Here is a 27,910-nt window from a genome sequence, read left to right on the forward strand (position 1 = left end):
ATTTAATTGGTGATTGGCAGTGTTTCTTTTGAGGAAGGGCAACTTTAACAAATTTTAGTAGAGGCTGTAATAGTCATGGGCTTTCTGTCATCTAGTCTAAGCAAAGAAGAACAACAAAGGGGACATTAACCTATATCAAGGATCATTAATTAAGAAGGCAGGAGGTTTTTGCCCCTGACTTCGTTTAATTCTCTCTACTCATTCTATAGAACAAGAAAAATGAGAAAGTGACTTAATATGTAATCTGAGAAACAGAAATTACCACCATATGTTATAATTTCTCAGATCACAGTCAAATCTCTCTTAAGGCTTAAAGTTTCGAGGGGTTCCAACATCTTTTAAATTCTATTTATTTTCACAATTTCTAAGTTTCCTAGTCTGAAATGGGAAGATTCTTACCATATTAAAATCTTCAGGTTTCCAGCCAATGTACTGACTGATTTGCATAAACAAATCCAATTAATCTTTCCTACACCCCATAAGACATGTACCATTTTTACTTTATTTTATAAATAAGGAAACAAAGCACAGAAGTTAAGTAACTTGTTCAACATAACACTGCTAGGAAGAAACGGAGCTGATATTTGAACCCACACAGTTTGAGACTTGCATCCTCAATCACCCCCACTAAACTGAACGGGTTCAGTTTTTCAATGGTTATTCAGACTGTTATCATTAGAAGACATTTAAAAAGATCAAATTGGTTTTAAATGCAATTTTGGTAAGAGCCTCATTTAAATGAATGCTGTTATATCATTTCAAAACAATCGTAAACATTTCATAGAACATTTTATCCCAGTATAGCCACAGGGGTCAATTTCATAGATTTCCTTTGTCAGTTAACGTCAGCATTACTCTATTGTTGAACTTGAAGAACTAACTTCAAACTCTGCCACTGTATTGTTAATCCTCCACCCTCAATTCAGTGTCCTCCTCATGACTGTAGTTATTATATTACTTTGCCTTGGCTTATAGTGTATGATTTTATGATGATCATCAAATACTCTTCATTAAGGCCTCTCATTTTTGATATCATAAAATAAATAGGGGAAACAGGCACAGTTCTTGTCTTTTTGAAACATGGATGCTTTGGTTTACTTAATTTTCACTTTAATTTTTTAAAGGACCATTCAAAATGTATTAAAGCATAATGATTTTTTCCCTTAATTTGAGAACTCTTTGCAAAGATAGGGGCAGCTATGTATTCCACTGGACTATGTGTTTGGATGTGGAACCCATTATGCAAAAGGTCAACTGTATTTTCTCTGTTTACTCTCAGGTAAAGAAACTGAGTAATCAAATAACCTGTCCAGAATCAAATAACTAGAGAAGTTAGAGCCAAGCTTCAGACACAGACAGTGTGACTCAAAAGTCCAAATTCTAAGCCACTATTCTACATTCTGTCTTAACTCTGTATGTATTAGTCCATTTTCACACTGCTATAAGGATACTACCTTAGACTTGGTAATTTATAAATAAAAGAGGTTTCATTGACTCACAGTTCTGCATGGTGAGGGAGGCCTTAAGAAACTTACCATCACGGTGGAAGGTCAAGGAGAAGCAAGTACCTTCTTCACAAGGAGGCAGGAGGAGAGAGAGAGAGAGGAAGTGCCATACTTTAAAACCATCAGCTCTCGTGAGAACTCACTATCACAAGAACAGCATGGGGGAAACCACCCATATGATCCAATAATCTCCCACCAGGTACCTCCCTCGAAACATAGGGATTACAATTTGAGATGAGATTTGGGTGGGGACACACAACCAAACCATATCACCATACTTTATTTCTCTGCCTTCAAAATAATAATCAGACAGAAATACTTAAAGATTGCAGAATCAGAAAATATACCAAAAACAGTAGTAAGAAAATTGTATAGCAATCGAGGTACACATGGGGAAAAAATATTGGATATCTGGGAAATGTCAAGACTGCTGATCAGGGTGAAACAGGAAGTGATTGCAAGTTTTCGATAAGGGGCCATGTGCAAGAGGGACATTAAGTACAAGATAGTATGAGCAGGAGCACACAGTCTAAAGTAGAAGAAACTGTGGTGTCACTAAAATATAATTATGTCTCCAGATGAGTGGTGGTATTGAAGTTTTTCATCCAAACTTTCTTTCTGAGCAAGTGTTAAAGAAAACCAGAAGTGGACGTTAATTAAAGTGGTAAAAACAGGCTTTAGTTCCAATGGGGGAAAGATGTCTCAGTATAGAGTTGGGCTCAATTCCAAATACAGAGTGGATAAGTAGGAATCTATAGCTAAGGAACAAGGTGGGGTCAGCAGATGAAACACTACTAAGAAAAAACATTAGGGATAGGGAAAGATAATAGTTAAACAGACCTAACCTGATTCTTGCTGAAGGCAAGCCCCATTGATCAGATATCACCTGGTGGGTGTTGGGGGGATTCTCTCTAAATTGGCTTAGCAGGATTATTGCCAAAGCTGAATGATGCAAAGACAAACATCGAAGCCCAAAGGTTAAAGTCTAGTTGGAAGAGGGTTCAGAGGAGCCTCACCAATGTTTGATCAAGGAGAGAGACTTGTTACTATCTTGATTAAGAATCAAGTTTCTTAATTATCTTTTTTTCTAAAGCTGGATTCTTGGTTTGCATTCATTTTTTTCCACTAGATTCTTAGTCGGCTTTCCATTTTTGTAATGTCTTATAGAGAAAAACTTAAAACTAGGAAAAATATGCAATGTTGGGGCTCAGAAATGATATCCCAAAATATGGCATCTTGGCATTTGAGAAAAAAGCAAAAACAGGAAGATCTTTCTGACTTTCCCCTCACCCTTCCTCCCTGAAGCAAATTGTAAGATCTTTTCCGTCACTTCTTTCCTAAAGACCCTCATGTGACAGGTGTCCTACTCTATAACCAGAGGATAAAGTGTCACACAGTAGGCCAAGAAACAAATAGACCATGCTGAATTCCTGTCAGTTTGTTACCATTAGATTATACCCTGGTGTTCTCCTATTATATTTCTGCATGACTGTCCATAAACATATACGTTTTCCTGGGTCTTTTGGTCTTCATTTCTGAAAGCTGTCATGTCATGTAAATTTTAAGTTCATTCATTTATATGCTTTTCAATTGTTACTCTGTTTTGTTATAGGTGTGTCAGCCACACGCCTTGCGTGGGGTAATGGAAATACAGTACTTTTTCTCCCCTATAATTTTTGGCACCCATCACGAGGCCCAAACCCACCACCCCACCCAGAGATGGAGTCTTATGCTCTACCACTCAGCTAGATTCACCTTCAGCATTTTCCCCTCTATAGCAGTTATATAAAAACACCTTTAAAAGTTTGCCAAAATATTTTATTCCATATCATACTTGGTGATATTAGAAAAATATGCTTGATATATAATAGCTTTCTTTACAAATGACAATATTTTACAGATAATGCATATTTTACATATACCATCAAAGATTTTAGCATTATACCAAATACATCTGAGCCACTGTGTTAGAAATTAGAATTGAGGAGCTAATTTCCAATAGATTTCTTGGCATAGTTTTAACTATTTTTAAGTGAACTGAAATCATTTTGAAACCTAATCTCCTCACTCTCCAACACATTTACCTACGTAATCTTTTTGTTTTTGTTTTGTTTTGTTTTTTGAGACGAGTCTCGCTTTGTCGCCGAGGCTGGAGTGCAGTGGCACCATCTCGGCTCACTGCAAGGTCCGCCTCCTGGGTTCACGCCATTCTCCTGCCTCATCCTCCCGAGTAGCTGGGACTACAGGCACGCACCACCACGTCCGGCTAATTTTTTGTATTTTTAGTAGAGACGGGGTTTCACCGTGTTAGCCAGGATGGTCTTGATCTCCTGACCTCGTGATCCGCCCGCCTCGGCCTCCCAAAGTGCTGGGATTACAGGCGTAAGCCACCGCGCCCGGCACCTACGTAATCTTTTACAATTTCTGTTTTTAATGTGGATTTATAAAGTCCTGAGTATTATATAAAAACTAGTCTTTGACTAAGGTTGATGATCTTATACTCAGTACAAACATATCTTCAAACTCTTTGAGAGAAGATTCCCACTAATGTAGCTGTCACTGACCTACAATAAAGTTGAATAGAAAGTAAAGTTATATGATTGGTGCAAAAAAAAAAAAAGCAAAGAAAAAGAAAAATTTGTACAGTATTATATATCTCGTCTAAAATACACTTGATTAATAGAAGCAACATACTCAAATATTTCTCTAATTTGTAACAAAGAAGTTTACAACAACCATTCTTGCTCATTTAAAAATTAAATTCAAAAGAAGTGGAAAAAAACTGAAGAATAAAAATGACACCAGGGAAAGAAAATGGAGAAGTCATTTATTAGGAAGATAATAATAGTTACCACTTTTATGGTGCTTTATGCCTGTGAATTTCAAAGCTCTTCATTAAATGTTAGCTCAAAGGACTTCACACATGTTGATTCACTTAGTCCTTTTCTGCCGGGACAATTAAAGGCCATAAAGGCATAAAATGCAATAAAAGTCACCACTGCAGGGGGGCAAAAACACAATGGGTATATTCTGTGCCAGACCATATTCCCAATAAGCAGGATTTAATTGTGAAATATATATGCCAGATTGTCTCTCCACAGTCGTCACCTGGGTAGTGATGATCACCCTGGTAAATCTGGGGCTGACAATGGGAAGAAACTCAACGAAGATAAAAAAAGAAGTCACAGGCAAGTATTAAGGATAATAAATGAACGGGTCTGTTGGGGGCATTACTTCCTCTTGTACATCAATTAAATATGAAAGCAGTAGACCAACATGGTTTGGAGTGGCCCCTTTTGAATTCTTACTCTTTGTGAATACAGTTACAAAAGAGGATCTCGGAGGAAGAGTACTTCTCTTTGACTGAGATCATTAACTCCCAGCGCAGCGGCTAGGAGAAAAGAGGATTTAGATTTGGACTCCAAAGATAATTTAAAAGTACATCCAATTTCCAACTCCCCCTGGGTGGCTTTAAGCGATGAAAAACTGTGGAGTTTTACAATGTCAGTAAGTATTAATAAGCTTAAATGTTCACTGAACTAAAAAAAGTCAAATATTAGGGCTCTACAGAGTAGGGCTTAGATAGTGCACTTGAAGTGCATGCTAAAATCACTTTGAAAGTTTACTGTCTGGTAAGGAAAACACAAAGCTAACAAACACATATCATGTGCTAATGAATATAATTTGGGAAAAGGTATAAGATATTCTATTGGGAGTAACATTTCTGGGACAGTTCTTAGATGGAATTTACACCTAAAAGCTTCAACAATTAATTGTCAAAAACATCCTGGAAGCTTGAAATTGGATATTTCTATAATCAAGTTCCATTTAACTCCTCCCTGAAGCTACACCACCTTCTATGCCCTTTATTCATTTATATACATGGAATCATCCCAGACTTTATTTATTCATTTATTTATAACTTTGGGCCGGGAGCGGTGGCTCAAGCCTGTAATCCCAGCACTTTGGGAGGCCGAGACGGGTGGATCACGAGGTCAGGAGATCGAGACTATCCTGGCTAACACGGTGAAACCCCGTCTCTACTAAAAAAAAATACAAAAACCTAGCCGGGCGAGGTGGCGGGCGCCTGTAGTCCCAGCTACTCAGGAGGCTGAGGCAGGAGAATGGCGTAAACCTGGGAGGCGGAGCTTGCAGTGAGCTGAGATCCGGCCGCTGCACTCCAGCCTGGGCGACAGAGCGAGACTCCGCCTCAAAAAAAAAAAAAAAAAGAAAAAAAAAAACAAGGTCTTGCTCTGTTACCCAGGCTGGTGTGCAGTGGTGTGATCAAAGCTCACTGTAAAACCTCAAACTCCTGAGCTCAAGCGATCCTTCCCACTTCAGCCTCTCTAAGCACTGTGATTCCAGGTGTGAGGCGCCAATCCTGGCCTTTTTCATCACTGATAGTTATTTTTTTAAAATGTTAGTCAGCTGGAAGGATATCATTACTTTATGCCATAACAAAAAGCGGTAACCTCATTGTAAAGAGAGTGGTTAAAAGTTGGTGGCAATAGCCTCAACTTTCCCAACTGCTACCCTTATTTCCTCAATAGTCTATTCTTAGCCCAGCACCCAGGGTGTCCTTTCTAAAGTCCTAACAGTCATAGAGTCCCCCACTACAGGTCTTGAGCATGAAAGTGTCCACTTTCTGAATCCCACAACCTCGGTTTTTTTCCTTCTCTTCCAGCTCCTAAGCCTCCCAAAGCCAAAGCCAAAGGCTTTGAAGGCCAAGAAGGCAATACTGAAAGGTGTCCACAGCCACAAATCCAAGAAGATTCACACGCCACTCACCTCCTGGGGTCCAAGACACTGAGGCTCTGCAGACAGCCCAAATATCCTCAGAAGAGCACCCCTGGAAGAAGCACCAGCCCTGGAGAAATAGCTCCCTGACCACTGAGTTCATGGTGAAGAAGAGAGAAGACAACAGCACACTTGTGTTCATTGTGGATGTCAAAACCAACAAGCAAAGGATCAAACTGGCTGTGGAGAAGTTCTCTGATGTTGACGTGGCCAAGGTCAACACCGTGATCAGGCCTGATGGAGAGAAGACATATGTTCCACTGGTTCCTGCTATGAGGCTTTGGATGTTTCCAGAAAAATTGGAATCATCTCATGCACCCAGCTGGCTAATTCTAAATATATATCTTTTCACCATTAAAAATATGTATTTATAATGTCATGTCCTATTTCTCCTCAGCTCAAAACTCTTCAGTGGCACACCATTTTATTGGTGTCAAAGCCAAAGTCCTTTCAATGGTCTATAAAACACTGTTTGGCCAGGCCACCAACTACCTTGCTAGGTTTTTCTAGTTGCATTCTCTCACTTGGCTTCAGTCACACTGACCTCCCTGCCATTCCTTCAGTGCATGGGAATATCCCACCTTCAGACCGTTGCTCCAACTCTTCTCATTTTGGAAATGTTCTTCACCCAGATAATAGCTTGACTAACTCCTTTTTATTTCTGACTTGGCTCAACATTTTAATCTCAATGAGACTTACCCTGACCACCCCATTTCATAGTTCCAACCTGGATTCCAGCATTCCTAATCCCCTTACTCTGCATGACTTCCTTTTTCCCATGGTACTTACCACCTTCTAACTCATTAGGTCATTTATTTAGTCCTTGACTATTTATTATCTGCCTGCCCAGTATAATGTAAGATCCTCAAAGGCAAGAACTTGTCTCTTTTGTTCACTGGTATATCCCCAGCTCCTAGAACAGTGCCGGGGACATAGGAATGCCTCATAAATATTTGCTGAATGGATAAGTGAATGAAAATAATCTGAAATAAATATATCAGCATTTAACTCTTACTTCACCCTTTAATCAAAGGAGCACCAGCCACATCGTGTCTATTGAGTATCATTGGGATTGATCATCTGATGATTTGAACTTCCTAGGTTTCCATGTCCACATACCAATAAGCACTCACAGGGCATATTCATTATAAATGGCTTTTTCAGCTTGGATTTGTGAGAGATAATCATGTTATAGGATTCACTGTCTCTAGGGGGAAAAAAAAAACCATTGAATTACGTGTCTCTAGGGGGGAAAAAAAAAACCATTGAATAGTTGTGATGTTTGTCTGTTTGTCTATTTGTTGGGGTTGACATTTATATTTCTTTTATTTGTACTTTCTTGTGCTTAAGCTGTTATTTAAAACCAAAAATAATAGGCTAAAAGAAACCATTAAAAAGCAAAGGCATAATGACATAATTTGGTATGCCCATAAATCATAGTTCTGATGGTGATCTACTCAAAGGTTTGTTTACAATGGGGGGAGATTTTCTTTTCACAGGAAAATGGTCCATGTGCTGGTTATGTAATTTTAATTAGGCTATAATTATTCTTAATTTTTCTGTAAATCTGAAAATAAAAAGGAACATGGGCAAGACTTCCCACTGGGGATCACTATTGGATTCTTTATTTGAAACTACTGATATTGTGTGATAAGGCATGGGTTTAATGGCTTGAGATAATAAGTAGGTCACCCACACACAAACATGCTTTAGGTATCTGGGAAGCTATGAGTATAAAGATACATGAAGGTGCTGATGTTTATTATAAACCAGATAAACAATAAATCTTATAGAAGACTATAAATTATTGTTTTCTAATACACATACACAGATATATACTATTGTGTGTAGTAAGACAAACTTTTTTTGACATTCAAAACCTAACCTTTTAACTTGTAACTCGCACTAAGGAGTGCCTCCCTCTCAGCATGGACAAATCCAAACTCACGTTCTTTACTATCAAAACTGTCCACTGATTTCTCAGGCCCTGTTAAGAGTTTTCAACAGAAAAACTAAGCCTGATTATTCCTTACTTTTTTTCTCTTCTAATTTTGTAACAGTTAATTTCCCTTCAAATCTTTTGCAGCTTTCCCTTCTCTCTGTGTTGGTTCTGCTTCATAGCCTTGCTTTGTAAGACTTTCTTCCATATAGAATTCCTATCTCCAGCCTCTCCCCCATCTATCCAACCATCCCATTATCACGGAAGTTATCTTTCCAAAGCTAAAATCTGAGCATGTCCTGCTCCATGCTCTATACTCACTGGTGCGACATACAATTATTTATTCTTATTTATTCTCAGAACCCAACTTATCTTTTTTCTCTTGCTCCCTCCATCTTCCTGTTTTCCCTTGTCACAGTATGCTATCCCCAGAATGGTTTGTGATATCTCGTCTGAGTGTTTGTGTAGGCTTTTCCTCTGTCCCAGAAAGCCTACCTCTCATTCATCTCCCAAGTGTGCCTCAAATATCACCTTGAAAGGACACAAAGATAGATGTGTACCCGCCCCCCACCCGCTACACCCTTGTTCTGCTCTCTAATCTTTGCACATACCAGAGATTTCGTAAGTTCTGTGAGTACCTGGTTTTCTGCACGTACCAGAGATTTTGTTTTGCACATACCAGAGATTTTGTAAGTTCTGAGGCAAGGTCACAAGACGTGTTTAAGTAAGATAAACTCTTGCTGCCATAAACCTGCTCTCCCGCCTCAAAGTTTGAACCAAAATATCAGAAATGGCAGGAACCAATCATAGTTAGCCAAATCGCCTTGTTCAAACACTAGCCAATCATATATCTGATTTGTATAATAACTCTATGCCCACTTTTCTTAGACTATATAACATTGTTCGGAGCTGAGTGGGGGAGCTCTCCTGCCCGTCTCGTTTCACGAGCGAGGGAGAGTTCCAGGTTCGAACCTGTAATAAAGATCCTTGCTGCTTAGCTTTGACTCTGGACTCTGGTGGTCTTCTTCGGGGAATAAACGGTCTGGGCATAACAACCTCTTATCTTAAGCCGGCTTTATTCCAACTGCCACTGACAGGGCTTGCCTGTATTCCCATTCAGGGTGCGCTACTCACCTTAGGTTTCACACTTCTGTGTGTGTGTGTATAAGAATATGTACACCAAACCTGGAAACTGCTTATTTATACACACACATAGATCTCTAGAGCTCCAGATCTATATCCAATCTATCGGTATGTAATAGATCTTCTTTATTCACAGATGCCACATTTGCAAATTCACCTGTATTGAAATTCATTTGTAAACCCAAAATCGATGCTCGCTGAACTCTTTCAAGGCCATTCCCAAAATGAGCAAAGAGGTGAAACATTCGAGTCACTCATCATGCACGTTCCCAGCTGAGGTGGAATAAGGTAACACTCCACTTTCTTGTTTTGGGTCTCATACTGCAAACAAGTGTTTCTTTCCTGGTACATCTAGTGTTCCATTTTTTTTTTCTTTTTACATTTTTGTGATTTTTCTTGGTGATTTACGTGTTTAAAATGGCTCCCAAGCATAATGCTGAAGTGCTGTCTAATGTTCCTAACCTTAAGAAGGCTGTCATGTATCTTACAGAGAAAACATATGTGTAAGGTAAGCGTCATTCAAGGGTGAATCACAGCACCGATGGCAATATGTTAAATGTTAACATAAACATTTAAATACATCAAAAAAAATGTATCATATAATCTATCTTTAAGCAGAAACACACATAAATCAGGTTATATATTGATCAGTTGATGAAAATGTTATAACTGGAGACTCATAAGAACTTAATCCCATATTCTCCCTAGAGGCAAGGATCAGTATTTACTCTTTTCAGAGACTTTATGATAATTATAACTAATGTGAATAACAAGAATCAACTGTGTACATACGTATATAATCGTCCCTCTGTATTGGTCGGGGACTAGTTCCAGGATTCCTGCAAATACTAAAATCTGCAGATGCTCAAGTCCCTTATACAAATTGGCATAGTATTCGCATATAACCTATGCACATCTTCCCAAATACTTTATACAATCTCTAGATTACTTATAGTCCCTAACACAATGTAGGCGTTGTGGAAATAGTTGTTACACTGTATTTTTTTATCATTTTCTTATTGCTGTATTGTTACTTTGTATTTTGTTCTTGTTCTTCTTGTTGTTTTAGTTTTTTGGCCTGAATATTTTTGGTCTGAAGTTGATTGAATCTTCGAATGTGGAACCCAGGGATATGGAAAGCTGCCTGTATATCCTTTGCAAGCAACTGGTCCTCACTTTTCTCTTCATTTCTAGAGTCCAGCAGGGTGCCTGGCATGTAGCAGATATTCGATACATCTTTGAGAACTAAATAAACAAAGGAAAATGGGACATGAAGACATTTTAGTTGCAAATAAGAAACTTGCCTTTATTGATTTAAGCAAGAATCATGTTTATAAGAAGGCAATTGTCAGCTCAGAGGAGAGCTAGGAAGGCTCAAAATGGGGCAGGTAAAATAAGCAGGAGAAAATGAAGGATAATCAGCCACAGACCAGCCAGAATTGTGCCCCAGAGACAGCGTGGTGGGGCTACCAGCGTTACAACCATTAAATATGGCACTCCACAGCTTATACCGCTTCCATCACCAGAATGAAATGTGACCATTCACATCTCCCCTCTGATGTCCCCCAGAAGTAGGATTTTTCACAATCCCTGCTCTTGTGTTTTATTATATCTAGATATAAATTACCATATGGGTAAGATTGATGGTTGAGCCTGGTTGCATGCTTATACCCCAGCTGGCTTTTTAACTTCCATAGTAAAAAGAGGACTGCCTTCTACTAGAACCCATTCAGAAATTTCCAAAGTATCAGAAATATATGGAGTGTTTTAGATGCTGGTCAATGAAAACAATAAAGCATAATGCAGATTCTTTTTATCTTTAAATACCCTTGCATTAGTCCTCCGTCTCCAATAATGCTGAAAAATAAAAATCCTCCAGAATATAGTGGCTCCCAACGATAGGCATTTAAGGCCCACTCCTGGTTCTGTGGATCAGCTGTGACTCACAGGGAGCTGGCTGGGCGTTTGGGTTCAGATCTGTTCCACGTGTCTCTCATTCTGGCATCAGTGATTACCTGGGGCAAAATCTTCTCAAAACTGATAGCAGAAGTAAAAAGGCCAATCAGAATCCTAGATGTGCAATTAAAGCCTCTGGCTGCATGAACATAGTCAGTGAAGTTCACTGGCTAAAGCAAATCACATACCAAGCCCAACATTTGTAGGCAGGACATACTATTCACCTACTCTGGTGGAGGTGCTGCAAATTCACACGGCAAAGGTCTTGGATGTTTGATTCCATCACAGGAAGGAAATAAATGGGGAATAATAAGCCTATCTACTACTGTAGTAACAGAAGTGTTCCAATTTTGTCTAAAACAATTGGAATGCTGCTGTTGATATTGTCAATATTACTGAAATCATTTTGCTTTATAACATTGATGTACTAACATTCACTGTCCCAAGTGATCTTCCCTTTCTGTCCTAATTGTGTCTAATATATTTTTCATGACAACCTCCCTCCATCAAATACAACTCCTGTTTTCCAGTCTCTCCTTCTTGCTAAAAATCAAGTTGAATATTAAGGAAAAGGAAATTCTATACTTTGTAGTTTGAAGCATGACCTAATTTTCAATGCTTTTTCTAAAGGGCAAGCGAGGTTTATAGGGGACATAGCCATACAGGCTCTAAATGGGGGTTGCAACCAGGGCTCCACATTACAATCACATAAGAATCACCCATAAGATATTTTTTAAATGCTTTTGCTGGAGGGCTACTCCATATCAACTATATGAGACACTGAGGTAGGCTCCAAGTATTTTAACAACATCTCCAAGTGATTTGTAAGCACATTAAAGTTTGAAAAGCACTGCTCTACAGTAAATTTTAAGCCCAATGTAGCCACATGTCTGTGGGCCCCAAGCCATGTTGCTTGACATTTATGTTATTTTCTCATTTCAGAAATGAGAATAATCAAATGTTTACCTTGCATACTAGTTTAATGATTATCAAATGTAATAATAATGTAAAACATGGAATGAGAGGCATGTAATAAGTACAGGATAAAAAATAGTTGCTTACTAGTATTATTATCTCAATTTTGGTTGAGACCTTAGGCAAATTAAGTTTCTTCCTTGGGGGAAATTTTGTCATGTAAAATGATGAATGAAAATTCTCTGATTTTCCTCTCTTTTCTAACATTCAGTGATGTCCTAGTATCCCCTAGAAGTTCTTATTCCATTATTGTAGAAATAGGTTATTTATTTGCTTGTATGCTTTAACATAAGGATTAAAAATAATAGCAAAGAAAATGTATGATATCTCTTTTTCTCGAGATATCTTTTGTGATTTTTTTTCCCGTGTCATGGAATATATGTTTAGAGACATGCAATGTTTAAATGTGATTTGGACAGACAGGCAAAAAGAAAAAAGCAGTTTCAATGTGTGTTAGTCTGGGTTCTCTAGAGAAATAGAATGTATATACATATAAGTATATATGTATAAATCATAAGGAATTGGCTTGTGCAGTAATTATGGAAGCTGAGAAGAACTGTGATCTCCAGTTAGCAAACTAAAGACCCGAGAAAGCCAGTGGTACACTTGCAGTGTGAGTCTGAGGGCCTGAGAATCAGGAGAGCCAATGGTGTAAGTTTCAGCCCCAGTTTGAGTCAAAACCTAGGAGAAAACCAATGTCCAGTGCAAAGACAGGCAGAGAGAACGGATTCTTCCTTCCTCTGCTTCTTTGTTCTATTCAGGCCTCTAATAAATTGGATGCATCCCACTCACAGAGGGGAGGAAATCTAATTTATTCAGTCTACAGATTCAAATGTTAATCTCATCCAGAAACATCCTTACAGAAACATAAGAATGATATTTAACCAAATACAGTCATGCTTTACTTAAGGATGGGATATATTCTCATAAATGCTTAATTAGGTGATTTTGTTGTTATGTGGACATCACTGAGTGTATATACACAAACCTAGATGGTACAGTTTACTACGCACCCAGGCTATATGGTGTAGAGACTGTTGCTCCTAGGCTATAAACTTGTACAGCATTTGACTGCATTGGACACTGTCAGCAATTGTAACACAATGGTAAGTATTTGCATGTCTGAACATACCTAAACATATAAAATGTACAAGAAAAATACAGTATTATAATCTTATGAGACCACCATCATATATGCAGACCACCATCCTTGACTGAAATCCTTTACTGAAATGTCTTTTTTTTCCTTCCAAATTTTACTTTGAGGGGACACATGTACATGTTTATTACATGAGTAAATTGTGTATAACCAAGGTTTGCTGTGCACGTTATTTTGCCACCCAAATAGTCAGCATAATACCTGATAGGCAGTTTTTCAATCCTCATCCTCCTCCCACCCTCCACTCTCAAGTAGGCAGGCCCTAGTGTCTGTTGTTCACTTCTTTGTGGTCATGTGTACTCAATGTTTAGCTCCCACTTATAAGTGAGAACATGTAGTATTTGGTTTTCTGTTCTTGTGTTAATTTGCTTAGGATAATGGTCTCTTGCTCCATCCACATTGCTGCAAAGGACATGATTTTGTTCTTTTTTATGCCTGTGTAGTATATTATGGTGTATATCTACCACATTTTCTTTCTCCAGTCCACCTTTGATGGGCATCTAGGCTGATTCTGTGTTTTTGCTATTGTGAATAGTGCTGCAATGAACATTTGTGTACATGTCTTTATAGTAAAATGATTTCTATTCCTTTGAGTATATACCCAGCAGGGTTGAATGGTAGTTCTGATGTAAATTTTAGAGAAATCTCCAAATTGCTTTCCACAGTAGATGAGCTAATTTACGTTCCCACCAGCATTGTATAAGGGTTCCCTTTTTTCTGCAACCCCACCAGCACCTACTTTTGTTTTTGTTTTGTTTTGTTTTTGACTTTTTAGTAACAACCATTCTGACTGATGTGAGATGCTATCTCATTGTGGTGTTTCATTGCATTTCTCTAATGGCTGGTGATACAGAGCATTTTTTCATATGCTTGTTTGCTATGTGCACACATTTCTTCTTTTGAGAAATGTCTGTTCACGCCCTTTGCCCATTTTTAAATGAGGTTCTTTTCTGCTTGTTGATTTAAGTTCCTTATAAATTTTGGACATTAGACCTTTGTCAGAAGCATAGTTTGCAAATATTTTCTTCCATTTTGCAGGTTGTTTCTTTACTCTGTTAATAGTTTATTTTGCTGTGCAGAAGCTCTTTAGTTTAACTAGGTCGCACTTGTCAAGTTTTGTTTTTGTTGCAATTGCTTTTACCATCTTTGTCATGAAACCTTTGCCAGGGACTATATCCAGAATGGTATTTCCTAGTTTTTTGTTTTTCGGGTTTTTTTCCCCTAGAATTTTAATAGGTTTAGGTTTTACATTGAAGTCTTTAATCCATCTTGAGAAAGGAAAGAGCCCAGTTTTAATCTTATGCATATGGCTAGCCAGTTATCCCAGCACCATTTATTGAATGGGAAGTCCTTTCCCCATTGTGTACTTTTGTCCACTTTGTCAAAGGTTAGATGGTTACAGGTATATGGCATTGTTTCTGGGCTCTCTATTGTGTTCCATTGCTCTATGTGTCTGTTTTTGTACCAGTATCATGCTGTTTTGGTTACTGTAGCCCTGTAGTATAGTTTGAAGCCACATAGTATGATTGATGTCTCTGGCTTTGTTTTTTGTTTGTTTGTTTGGTTTTTTGTTTGTTTTTTTGTTTTGTTTGCTTAGGATTACTTTGGCTATTTGGGCTCATTCTTTGTTCCATGTGAATATTAAAATAGTATTTTCTAACTCTGTGAAAAATGTCATTGATAGAAATAGCATTGAATCCGTAGATTGCTTTGGGCAGGATGGTCATTTTGACAATATTTATTCTTCTTATCCATGAGCATGGAATATTCTCCCATTTGTTTGTGTCATCTCTGATTTCTTTGAGCAGTGCTTTGTAATTCTCATTATAGAGATTTTTCACCTCCCTGGTTAACTATATTCCTAGGTATTTTATTCTTTTTGTGGCTATTGTGAATGGGATTGTGTTCTTGATTTAGATCTCAGCTTGGACGTTATTCATGTATAGAAATGCTACTGATTTTTGTACATTGATTTTGTATCCTGAAACTTTCTTGAAGTTGTTTATCACATCTAGGAGCATTTGGGTAGAGCCTATGGAGTTTTCTAAGTACTGAATCATATCATCATCAAAGAGAGAGTTTGACTTCCTCTCTTCCTATTTGGATGTCTTTTATCTCTTTCTCTTTCCTGACTGCTCTTGCTAGGACTTCCTGAAATGTTGATACCCCATGCAGGACTGCATCTGGACACACCATAGACCAGTCACATTGAAACATAAAATTAACCCTCACACTACATGATATCATTAAATCAAACTTACTCCATCTTGAAGCTTCTCAGACTTCCAAACCTGCAGAGAAACATTTGCTAAGTTCAAGACATATGTTTTGCCTTATGTTGCAGTTTTCTTCATTTTTTATCTGTTTCTGTACAAGGTGCTTATTATTGAAAATTTTTATCCACAAAGGTAGTTATTAGGTATCCAATTTTCATGCTATATTATAGTTCTCACTTTATGTTTGCCATCCTTCGTGGTATCAACATGCAATAGAATTACTAACATAAATTAGTAATGGATTTTTACATGTTGCTAGTAATTATCTTATTTCTTACTATGATTGTCATGTCATAAATAACATATTGAATATTTCTGTCATTTAGGAGAATGTGATCTCCTAAATGACAGAAAACTTGCCTCTCTTATCCTTCAAGCTTATAGCAAAGGACCTTGTTGATAGTAGGCAGTTAATATCCTTAAATGAATAAATTTAATTTTTCCATCTCTATGGAAGAGGCCATATGAAATTTACCAATATGACAATTGTATCAATTCTCTATTACTACAATAATGTTGTGTAATAAAACAATCACTGTATCTGAGTAGCATACAATGTACATTGATTCCTCACATATGTGCAGGTTAGCCAGTCAATTCATGCAGGATAGATTGAGCAGGAACAGCTCTGCTTCTCATGCATTGATCATAGGACTCAGGATCAAAGAGAAGCAACTACCCAGGCAACGTTTTCTCTTGGTAGTGACAGAATGCAAGATAGTAAGCTAAAACACAGAAGGCCTCTTAAGACCTAAGTTTAAAAATGGCAGGCTGTCCTCTATCCACATTTCTTTGGCTGAAACAAGGCCCATAGTCAAACCCAAAGTCAAGGACAAAAGTGATACACTCTATCCACAATTAGTCCATGACAGTGGTGCAGATACAAGTGAGGGGAGAAGAAAAGAATGAGAGTTAGTAATTTAATCTGCTTAAAAAGCTGAAGTTAAGAGAGGTCATTTAAAGTTGGGCACAGTGGCTCTTGCCCATAGTCCCAGCTATTTATGAGGCTGAAGTGAGGAGATGGTTTGAGCCCAGGAGTTCAAGGCAGCAGTGAGCTATGATTGTGCCACTGTACTACAGACTGGGTGACAGAGTGAGACTCTGCTTCTAAAAGAAAAAAAAATTAAAGAGATTCCATTTAACGTCACAAGATCATAGAATGAGTTGTTCCTACAGCCAATACTTGACCCCATATTGCTGCTGACTCTAAAGTTTTTAAACACTTCACTATACTGTGATCAAGAATCCATAAAGAAGTCATTTTTGGTAACTTGGTAAATATTATACCCTCTTTTTTTGCAGTGAGTTTAGTACAAGAAAGATAACTAAATTAAAGCACAATGCATTTATCACCTTGTTGAGTATGGGGATCTTACAGCTGCAAAGGATTTAATTAAAAGTTGATGATTTAATAGGCAGGTTCCATCTATTGTTTACTCTGGAGGGTGAGATTCAATTTAAAATTGGGTTCCAAATTTCATTTTGGAACAGCATCCTTGTCATCAGCTGGCAGAAAATATCCCAAAGGAAACAGACATGTCCCTGAATAGGGAGCACTGAATCAGATAGCCAAGAGGAGCTAAAAAGTTAAACAATAAAGATTTTATGTATTTTGGTTCTGGTTCTAGGAAGGTCAAGGCATTCAGTTGTAGATATTTAATTGCATATTTTTTGCCCACTTTTCTCATACCAATTGTTCTTAAAACATACATTTCTTTGGATAAATAAGATTTCTGTATCTATTTTTAAATAACGTCATCATTCCTTGAAGCAACAAGATACAGGCTAATAAATAGTGCAAAGCTAAACCCCCCTGTAATTTTTAGTCAACTACAAGTTGAGAATGAGAAATGAAGACGGGATCATTACTTAGGGTTAAAATCTCAAAGTATCATGAGGTTTGGACCTTGAGTTGATCTCAGAAATGCTCTCACCTTTTAAAATGCTCTTTCTCTTAGCATTAACTGTATTATGTGGTAAGTGTCCCTATACTTTCAGATTTTTGTCTGCCTGACATTGGTACACACTTATGAAACCATTATTCTGGCTGCCTGATCTAAAGGAAAGTAGGGATCATTAACTACCCCTAGTAGCTGATTTTTGGCTTCCTTTCTTATCATGAAATATCCTTAAATTGTAAAGGGTTTGAGTTTATAGATAGAAATTTGTCAATCTCCACTCCTTTCCAAAGAATAAAAATCACAATAAATATGTTAAATTAATAGTAGTGTATTTGTTTGTGGATGCACATTCACATGCACCATTACATCCTTAAGTGTATACAATACATCTAGAGAATAACTACCAATATTTTAAAATTAGGACTTTGTCTTCCTTGTCATTCAATTTTTGACAAGTATTAAAAATGTTGATTTTCTACAAACCTAAAGTGTATTTGTTTTATTGCCAGAGAAATGTACAAGTTATATTAGAGGCAAAAGATTAAGACAATGTCTTTTAAAAATAGGCCAATGAGATTGCTGTGCTGGGATAGGCTCATTTCCAAAGGCTGTGCCATCATTGACGATGGCTATGATCTGCCTGTGCTGACTGCCACCTATCATGCTGCCAAGTGTTCCCTGGGCCAAATCATCACCACCAATGCTGAAAATCAAGTTTTAGTCTTCCTAATTTCCAAATTTCCATAAGTAGTGTCAACATTTTAAACTCTCTCCAAATAAAATGGTCTTGCATGTGTGAAATCATAGAGTCAGAAAGAGCTTTATGATGTTGCCTTCACTGAACCAGATGCAAATTAACCTGGCATTGCTCTTAAAATGTAATGGTTGCTTCCAGTGCTGTGGCCTACAGTTTGCTTCCCAAATGGAAGCTTCAACGGCTCCTACTGTGAACACCAGCCACATGTCAAAACAACTGAGGTGACCTTTCAAAGCCACCAATTTTGTTTTCTTTTAAAAAATAAAAAAAGGCTTTCACTCATGCAGTATGACTATTAGTCAAGCCAGTAGCTAATAAAAAAGTCCTGAAAGAATATATAAATAGGAATCCAGAATTATCAATAGAATCAAATAATTCTGTATTCAAAATTTGCTTTTGCCACTTACAAGCTGTAGATCCATGGTCAGAGACTGTAATGTTTAATTCCTTTTCTGTTAAATACAGTATGAATTCTGGAGGTTAGCATTTATTGCACACTTACTATACTGACTCATATGCAGAGTGATTTGTAGGTATTTTCTTATTTACTCCATTCAATGATTATAGACTATTAACACTTTCTCCATTGTTTACAAAAATGGGCTTACATAAGGTAAGCTAGGCAAAAGCAGAAGCAGAATTAAATAGTAAATGCATGGTATAGTATATGAGTCAGTTTTCACACTGCTATAAAGAACTACCTGAGACTGGGTAATTTATAAAGAGGTTTAATTGACTCATAGTTCCACATGGCTGGGGAGGCCTCAGGAAACTTACCATCATGGTAGAAGGCAAAAGTGGAACAAAGTACATTCTCCCGTGGCAAAGCAGGAGAGAGAGAAAGGAGAAGTGCCACACACTTTTATACAAACAGATGTCCTGAGAACTCACTATCATGAGAATAGCAACTGGGAAGTCTGCCCCCATAATTCAATCACCTCCTACCAGGCCCCTCCCCTGACACACGGGAATTATAATTTGACATGAGATCTGAGTGACACAGAGCCAAACCCTATCCTTCCACTCTGGCCCCTCCCAAATCTTATGTCTTTCTCACATTTCAAAACCAATCATGCCTTCCCAACAGTCCCCCAAAGTCTTAAGTCATCCCAACATTAACTCAAAAGTCCAGGTACAAAGTCTCATCTGAGACAATGCAAATCACTTTCACCTATGATCTGATAAAATAAAAAACAAATTAGTTGCTTCCAAGATACAATGAGGGTACAGGTATTGGGTAAATGCTCCCATTCCAAATGGGAGAAATTGGCCTAAATATAGAGGCTTTAGGCCCTATGCAAATCAGAAACCCAGCAGGGCAGTCAAATCTTAAAGATCCAAAATAATCTCCTTTGACTCCATGTCTCACAACCAGGGCATGCTGATGCAAAAAGTGGGCTCCCAAGGCCTTGGACAGCTCCGCCCCTGTGGCTCTGCAGGGTAAAGCCCCGCTTTCACAGGCTGGCATTGAGTGCCTGTGGCTTTTCTAGGCACACGGTGCAAGCTGTCCATGGATCTACAATTCTGGGGTCTGGAGGTCAGTGGCCCTCTTCCCACAGCTCCACTAGGCAGTGCCCTAGTGGAGATTCTGTGTGGGGGCTCCAACCTCACATTTTCCCCCGACACTGCCCTAGTAGAGGTTCTCCATGAGGGCTCCAAACCTACCACAGACTTCAGCCTGGTCATCCAGGCATTTCCACACATCCTCTGAAATCTAGGCAGAGGTTCTCAAACCTCATTTCTTGCCTTCTGCACACCCACAGACCCAACACCACATGGAAGCCACCAAGGCTTGGGGCTTGCAGCCTCTGAAACCACAGCCTGAGCTGCACCTTGGCTCTTTTTGGCCGCAACTAGAGCTGGAGCATCTAGGACACAGGGTGCTATGTCCTGAGGCAGCATGGAGCAGTAAAGCCCTGGGCCTGGCCCACAAACCCATTTTTCCCTTTTAGGCCTCCAGGCCTATGATAGGAAGGACTGCTATGAAGATCTCTCACATGCCCTGCAGACATTTTCTCCATTGTCTTGGCTATTAACACTTGGCTCCTCTTCGGCAAATTTCTTTAGTTGGCTTGAATTTCTTTCCTAGAAAATTTGTTTTTCTTTTCTACCAAATAGTCAGGATGCAAATTTACCAAACTTCTATGCTCTGCTTCCCTTTTAAACATAAGTTCCAATTTCAGATCTTCTCTTTGTGAATACATAGGACTGTATGCTGTCAGGACTAACCAAGTCACCTCTTGAATGCTTTGCTGCTTAGAAATTTCTTCCACGAGATACCCTAAATTATCTCTCTCAAGTTCGAAGTTCCACAAATCTCTATGGTAGGGGAAAAATGCCGCTGGTCTCTTTGCTAAAGCATAGTAAGAGTGACCTTTTCTCCAGTTCCCAATATGTTTGTCATCTCCATCTGAGACCACCTCAACCTGGATTTCATTGTCCGTATTACTATCAGCATTTTGGTGAAAGCCATTCAACAAGTCTCTAGGAAGTTCCAAACTTTCCCACATCTTTTTATCTTTTTCTTAGCTCTCCAAACTCTGCGTGTTACCCAGTTCCAAAATCGCTTTCACATTTTCAGGTATCTTTATAAAGCAGTACCCCATTCCCAGTACCAATTTTCTGTATTAGTCCATTTTCACACCACTATAAAGAACTACCTGAGACTGGGTAATTTATAAAGAAAAGAGGTTTAATTGACTCACAGTTCTACATGGCTGGGGAGGATTCAGCAAACTTATTGTGGTGGAAGGCAAAGGGGAAGCAAGTCACATCTATACATGGCAGAGCAGAAGAGAGAGAGGGAAAGAAATAGGAAGTGCCACACACTTTCAAACAACCAGATCTCATGAGAATTCACCCACTGTCACGAGAATAGCAAGGGGAAGTTCGTCCACATGATTCAATCTCCTGCCACCAGATCCCTCCCCTGACGCATGGGGATTACAATTTGACATGAGATTTGGGTGGGGACACAGAGCCAAGCCATATTACATAGCAATTGGTTCATAGCAGGTGTTCAGGAAATACTAGTTTAGGAGATTCCAATCTTCCACTACTTAAAATTCTTCTTAACCTGCTCATATTAACGTCATTCAGTGTTGGTCTTCTAAAAATATTAATTCAGCCATCCTTAGCTTATGGATCTGACTATTCCGGTTACTTTTAATTTCAAGGAGTCTAATATATGTTGCAAAACCAGACCCCTTGCACATTAATTTATTACAAAATATTTATTGATCATCTGTGGTATGTTACGCAAGGGAAACTGAGTAGAGCAAAAAACAGTTGAGCTCCTTGCTCTCATGGAACTTAATTCTAGCAGGGAAAATGGAAAACAAATGAAAGAAATGAGACATAACAAGGTTGAATGATGACAATTGGAGAGAGTGCCACTTTAGATACATGGCCAGGGAAGACTTCATTTAGGGGTGTATTATTAGTTTGCCAAGGCTACACAGGAAAGTAGCACAGACTGAGTGGCTTAAAAAACAGAAATTTATTCTCTTACAGTTCTGGAGGTTAGAAGTCCTAGATCAAGCCATCATCCTGCATGGTTGGTTTCTTGTGAGGGCTGTGATGAAGACTGTTCCAGGTCTCTCTCCTAGCTTCTGGTAGCCTCAGGCACTCGACCTGTAGACTACACCCTCCATGTGTCTTCACTGTCTTTCTTCTATCCTTATATCCATGTCCAAGTCTCCCTTTTTATAAGGACACCATCCATATTGAGTTAGAGTCCACCCTAATGGCCTCATTTTAACTTCATCATCTGTAAAGACCCCATTTCCAAATTAGGTTACATCCACAAATACTGGGGGTTAGGACTTCAACATCTTTGGTGGGGGGCGGATAAAATCCGAGATTTAAAATATGTTCCAAAAAATAAATACTGTTTGGTGACGGAGAAGCATGCTAGGTACAGAAGGAGCAAAAATGACTTAAAATTACTCACCGAAAACATGTAACAAAATGTTCCCATAGCACTAATAAGAAACCCAAATTGGAAACTAATCAAATGCTTATCAGCAATTGGATAAGTACAATGTAGTACAGTCACACAGTGGAAAACTATACAGCAAGAGTCAGCAAACCACAGACCATGGGCCAAATATAGACCACTGCCTGCTTTTGTAAATAAAGTTGTATCGGAACACAGTTGCTACATCAATTCATTTATACATTGTCTATGGCTGTTTTCACTCTACAACTGAGTTGAGCAGCTGTGGCAGACACCACATGACCCACAAAACTGAAATTATTTACTATCTTCCCCTTTTTAAAAAAACATAGTTTTCTTACCTCTACTTATAGCAGATAAATGATAATTTAGGAATATACACAATAACATGAATGAATCTCACAGGCAGATATAATTTCATGCCAAACAAGTCCAACACAGATTAGATAATATACAACCTATTTTATAATAGAAAAAAATAAACAGGCAAAAGTAATTTCTGCGGTTAGAAGTCACAATGGTGATTATTCTTGCTGGGATAAAGTGACTAGAAGGGAGGTAGTGACAGGAGATTGTAGGGTTGGGGGGTGGGAGAGCAGGGGACAGGTGATTGCGGTTTCCAGGAATGACTGTTCTGTTTCTTTATCCCAGTGCTTGTTACATGGATGTGTTCCATTTCAGTTTGTGAAAATTCATGGAGATTTGTGCTTATGCTCAATTTTGTGTCACTATATGATAAAACATTGTTTTTATATATTAAATGTTAAAACTAAATAAAGATAGCAAGCTTTGTATATTTCTAGAACTAAAAAGAGGCTGACCAGAGATATTTGAAACATTAGATATACTGGAATTAAGATTTTAATTTATATGATTGCTGTACTTTATTCAGAGCTGAAAAAAAGAACTTTCTGCAACGATGGACATGTTCTACTTGGTGCTGTCTAATTCAGCAACCACTAGTCATATGTGTCTATTGAGCACTTGAAATGTAACTGGTGTAACTGAGCAACTAAATTTAAATTTTATTTAATTTTATTTAGTTATTTTAATTAGTTCAATTTTAATTCATTTAAATTTAATTAGTTTAATTTAGCCCCATGTGGATGGTGGCTACTGTATGGCAGGCACAGCTGTCTCTATCCTATGCCACAACTCTCTATATCTCATGCATTCTCCTCACCTTGATCTAACCCCCATGTCCCTTCTCAGGTTCATGCTGTGTAACATCTAGAAAAATAAAAATAATCTCAGGTTCCATCATACTCTAAATACAAGTGCATCTAATGCTTTTAGGAAATCTAAAATTGCTTTTCTTATTTGTGCATGTTTTATTTTGGTAGGGTATAAACTGAATGACTAATAAAGAGCATAGATTTAATGGCTCTTTGGGTTTATTAGCTTACACACTTGACTTTAAGATTCTCTTGCCTATTACAACTTTATAAAGCTTTTTAATAGGGTGTTGTTTTAATGTTGTGTATCTGTACAGATACAGGAAATGGAAAAAAAATTACGTTCTGAATCAGTTGTGCCCTCAATTGCAGTAGTGTTAATTTGAGGCATCTTCTCTTTGGTGCCAAGAAAATAACAGATAACAGATATTGTACATTGAAAATAAAGTTATGGTGCTCAGAAAGGCCAAATCAATGGAAAATTCTATGCTTTATGTGGATAATATACCTCAAACACACCTTTTATGGACATTTGTAAAAGTATTTTAATGATTTTTTGGGTGTTTTATGCTTCCAAAACACATACAGTAATCATAAAATGTTCATTCAAACATCATTTCTAATATAGACACAAACACATTTATAAAAACAAGGAAAGAGGGTTATTCAAATTTGGAATAGCTAATCATGTTACTATGAGGGTTTACCACTTTGAAGTTGTCAGCTTAAAGATACGCTCCTGATTTGGGACAGATTTTTTTAATATAAAAGTTTAAATGAAGATAATCTATTAAATTATAACTTTCCTTGAATCAAAAAAAAAAACAAATAATCAAATGAAATCACCTTTGGAAGAGTTCATTTTTGAGATTAAAGGTGAATGACAAAAATAAAGAAGCTAACACGATGAAAATACCTAAATAACTCTTATTGTCTTATATACGTCTATAAATATATAGTGATATATGACAATCAGTTGGTAATTCTTTTTCTGATACTCTAAATTATTTATGTCAGGCCTCTGAGCCCAAGCCAAGCCATCGCATCCCCTGTGACTTGCACCTATATGCCCAGATGGCCTGAAGTAACTGAAGAATCACAAAAGAAGTGCAAATGCCCTGCCTCAACTTAACTGATGACATTCCACCACAAAAGAAGTGAAAATGGCCAGTCCTTGCCTTAAGTGATGACATAATCTTGTGAAATTCCTTTTCCTGGCTCATCCTGGCTCAAAAAGCTCCCCCATTGGGCACCTTGAGACCCCCACTCCTGCCCGCCAGAGAACAACCCCCACTTTGACTGTAATTTTCCTTTACCTACCCAAATCCTATAAAACGGCCTCACCCTTATCTCCCTTCGCTGACTCTCTTTTTGGACTCAGCCCACCTGCACCCAGGTGATTAAAAAGCTTTATTGCTCACACAAAGCCTGTTTGGTGGTCTCTTCACACGAACTGGTGTTCATTATGGATGAAAATTTTATATTATATCAAATTCATTAACCATGTCCTGACCACCATGTACTAACAGGAAAGTGGTGGGGTGGCAGGGAGTGCACATGCATGTTCATGTTCACTCAGGGGACCACATGTACATATTTATGGTTATCTGTAAACAGTGATTACTCTCTCTATTTTAGGTGTGGTGGGAAAAACTGATGAATGATCTGTCTCTAGAAGTTCTGATAATACAGGCAGTCTATTGATAGAGAAGGACTTCCCAGATATACTGAAGCATCAGTTTACAAGTCTCTGACTCCATCTTCAAGCATACTTATAATAGACTGGATGCAGTTGGATCCCATTATATAATCCATTCGTGATTAAAAATGGGTTAGCAGGCCAGGTGTGGTGGCTCATACCTATAATCACAGCACTTTGGATGCTGAGGTGGGTGGATGACTTGAGGTCAGGAGTTAGAGACCAGCCTGGCCAACATGGTGAAACCCTGTCTCTACCAAAAATACAAAAATTAGTCAGGCATGATGGCAGGTGCCTGTAATCCCAGCTACTCAGGAGGCTGAGGCAGGAGAATCCCTTGACCCAATGGGCGGAGGTTGCAGTGAGCTGAGATCGCACCACTGCACTCCAGCCTGGGCAACAGAGCAAGACTGTTTCTCAAAAAATAATAAAAATAAAAAGGGTTGAAAGTCCTTATTTTTTTCTGAAGTGACCAATTTACTGTTATGAACCATTAAAGAAGTGCTAGTGAGTATCACGGAGCCAGTGGACATGCCAAAGACATAAATGTGTCAGAGTGGGGACTGGTTAAGAGTGTGGATGCACTAGCAAGCTAATTACAGCATTTATTTTTTAAATGTGGTTTCCTATATTTTCCTAGAGCCATCAAAGCACACACACAGGGATTCCAACTAATACGGTGATTCCTAGTTTACTCTCTATAATGTCAAAATAAAAGGCGAATTCTGATATATGCACAACTTTGTTACATAATTCAATTATTGATCTTGTTTTGGTAACATGTTTCATTCAGATATTTGGCACATGTTAAGGCCCATTGCCCAAACAACTCAGAAAAGTAAAATTATAGGTAGACACATTTGAGCTGATGAATGATACGGAATTGAAATGCTGCATATGGCAGCACACTGAGACCATGCTACCTACTATAAAGATTCATATATACTTTGTTGTAGTCTGAATTAATTAGTCTAAAAGTAGAGCTGTTTGCATGAACCGTTCTCTTCTGAGAGAAGATTCCAAGCTTCCCTCTCTGAAGGTAAATTCACTTGGGCAATCCCATACACTCTCTCTCTGTGGCATCACTTGCTCTCTTCCTTTAACCTTTTCAACTTTTATCCACACTTGCATCTCAAGTGAATATTACTAAAAGTGTTTTGTGATCCTTTGCCTTCTTGATCTCTTAATTTTATTACATACTTTAGGCATGCAATCTAATTCATGCATTATTTTCTGGGAAATTATTCTGTAAACATCAGATTTCTCTTGCATACCAAATTATAAACTTTACTGAGAGTTGTATACTAAAAGTGATCTTTATCTGATATATGTGTAAGTCTGGTTGGTTATTTTTATTTTGTACTTATCTCCATTTTTTTGTCTACAGAAACCAGGTATGACCACAACATTTACTTGTGCTCTTTCACAGCACTTGGAGTGGTGCTAGGATGATAGCAGCAATCAATAAAAGATAATAATATTTCCACGGAGAGAAACAGGAGTAAAACATCAGCACCAAAATCCCTCCAGGCTTCATCCGTGACAAGTCATTGGAGATAGCATGGCCCAATGGAGAAATTTATGGCAAACATAAAGTATTTGCACTGTGCAGAAATGCCCTAGTCCCTTTCTGCTGAATGGAGATGTGAATTATTTACATAATCATCATATAACAACTTATTGACTTCAAGATTGTAAAGTACCCTATTAATGTTTTGAGCATTTCCCTTTATTTTAACACAAGTAAATTATTTAGGCAATGTTAAAACGTTTTATGCTTTGACTAATGAGTAGAGAAAGTATATATCATATCTTATTTTAATTAGCTGTTTACCTTATCCTGTGGAAATTATACATTTATTATTTCAGACATAATTAACTATGCATATACTCCCTGACAGATCTATATGCCATTTTTACACTTGGTCTAATCATTAAGACACGTAACTGTGCAGATAATTGTTACTTGGAAATTGTTACTTTTTCTTCAGCTATGTTTCCAAAAAGAGGCAATGCCAAATTTTTAACTATCTATTTCCTTCATGTAATTCACTTGGTTCTTTCTAGAGAAGCCTTGTCATAGGTGTCTCACCACCTTACATTCTCAGACAACATGTTCTACTAGTATAAAGTAGATCACAACAATAATAAGTTCATGGCTGAAGTTCATAAACTAATATCTTTCCAGTTAGGCTTTGTCTTCCATAGCTGTGTGGACTCTCCAGGAAAGCAATATCTCATGTATCATCCTCATAATTTATCTCAATTCCATCCTATCAATTAAATGTATTTCCCATGATAAACTGGATTTTGATTCAGGGGTTCCAACTATTTTTTAGAGTTGTATTAATTGCATATAAAATGAAAGCTCGTTCACTGCCTCCTTCTATCTTTGTGTAGCATCTCCTATTTGTGTAGTTCATAAAGGTTTACTTAGTAAATGTAGTCCTCACAACACTGGTGTGAAGTGGGTAGAACAAGAGTAGCTCTATTTTCCACAAGATTCAAATCAAAATGATGTCTTCAAGGTCCTGTATAACTTTTTGGAAGACAATACACAGAAAAAGAAGTAATTTCACCTCCAAAGAAAAACATTCTGCAACTCCTACAGGCTAATGAAAGTCAAGAGTTTTCATTTCAAGGGTCTTCAGACTATAGTTTCTTGATACT

This window comes from Macaca mulatta, chromosome 2 (genome assembly GCF_049350105.2).
Source record: "Macaca mulatta isolate MMU2019108-1 chromosome 2, T2T-MMU8v2.0, whole genome shotgun sequence".
NCBI lineage: Eukaryota > Metazoa > Chordata > Mammalia > Primates > Cercopithecidae > Macaca > Macaca mulatta.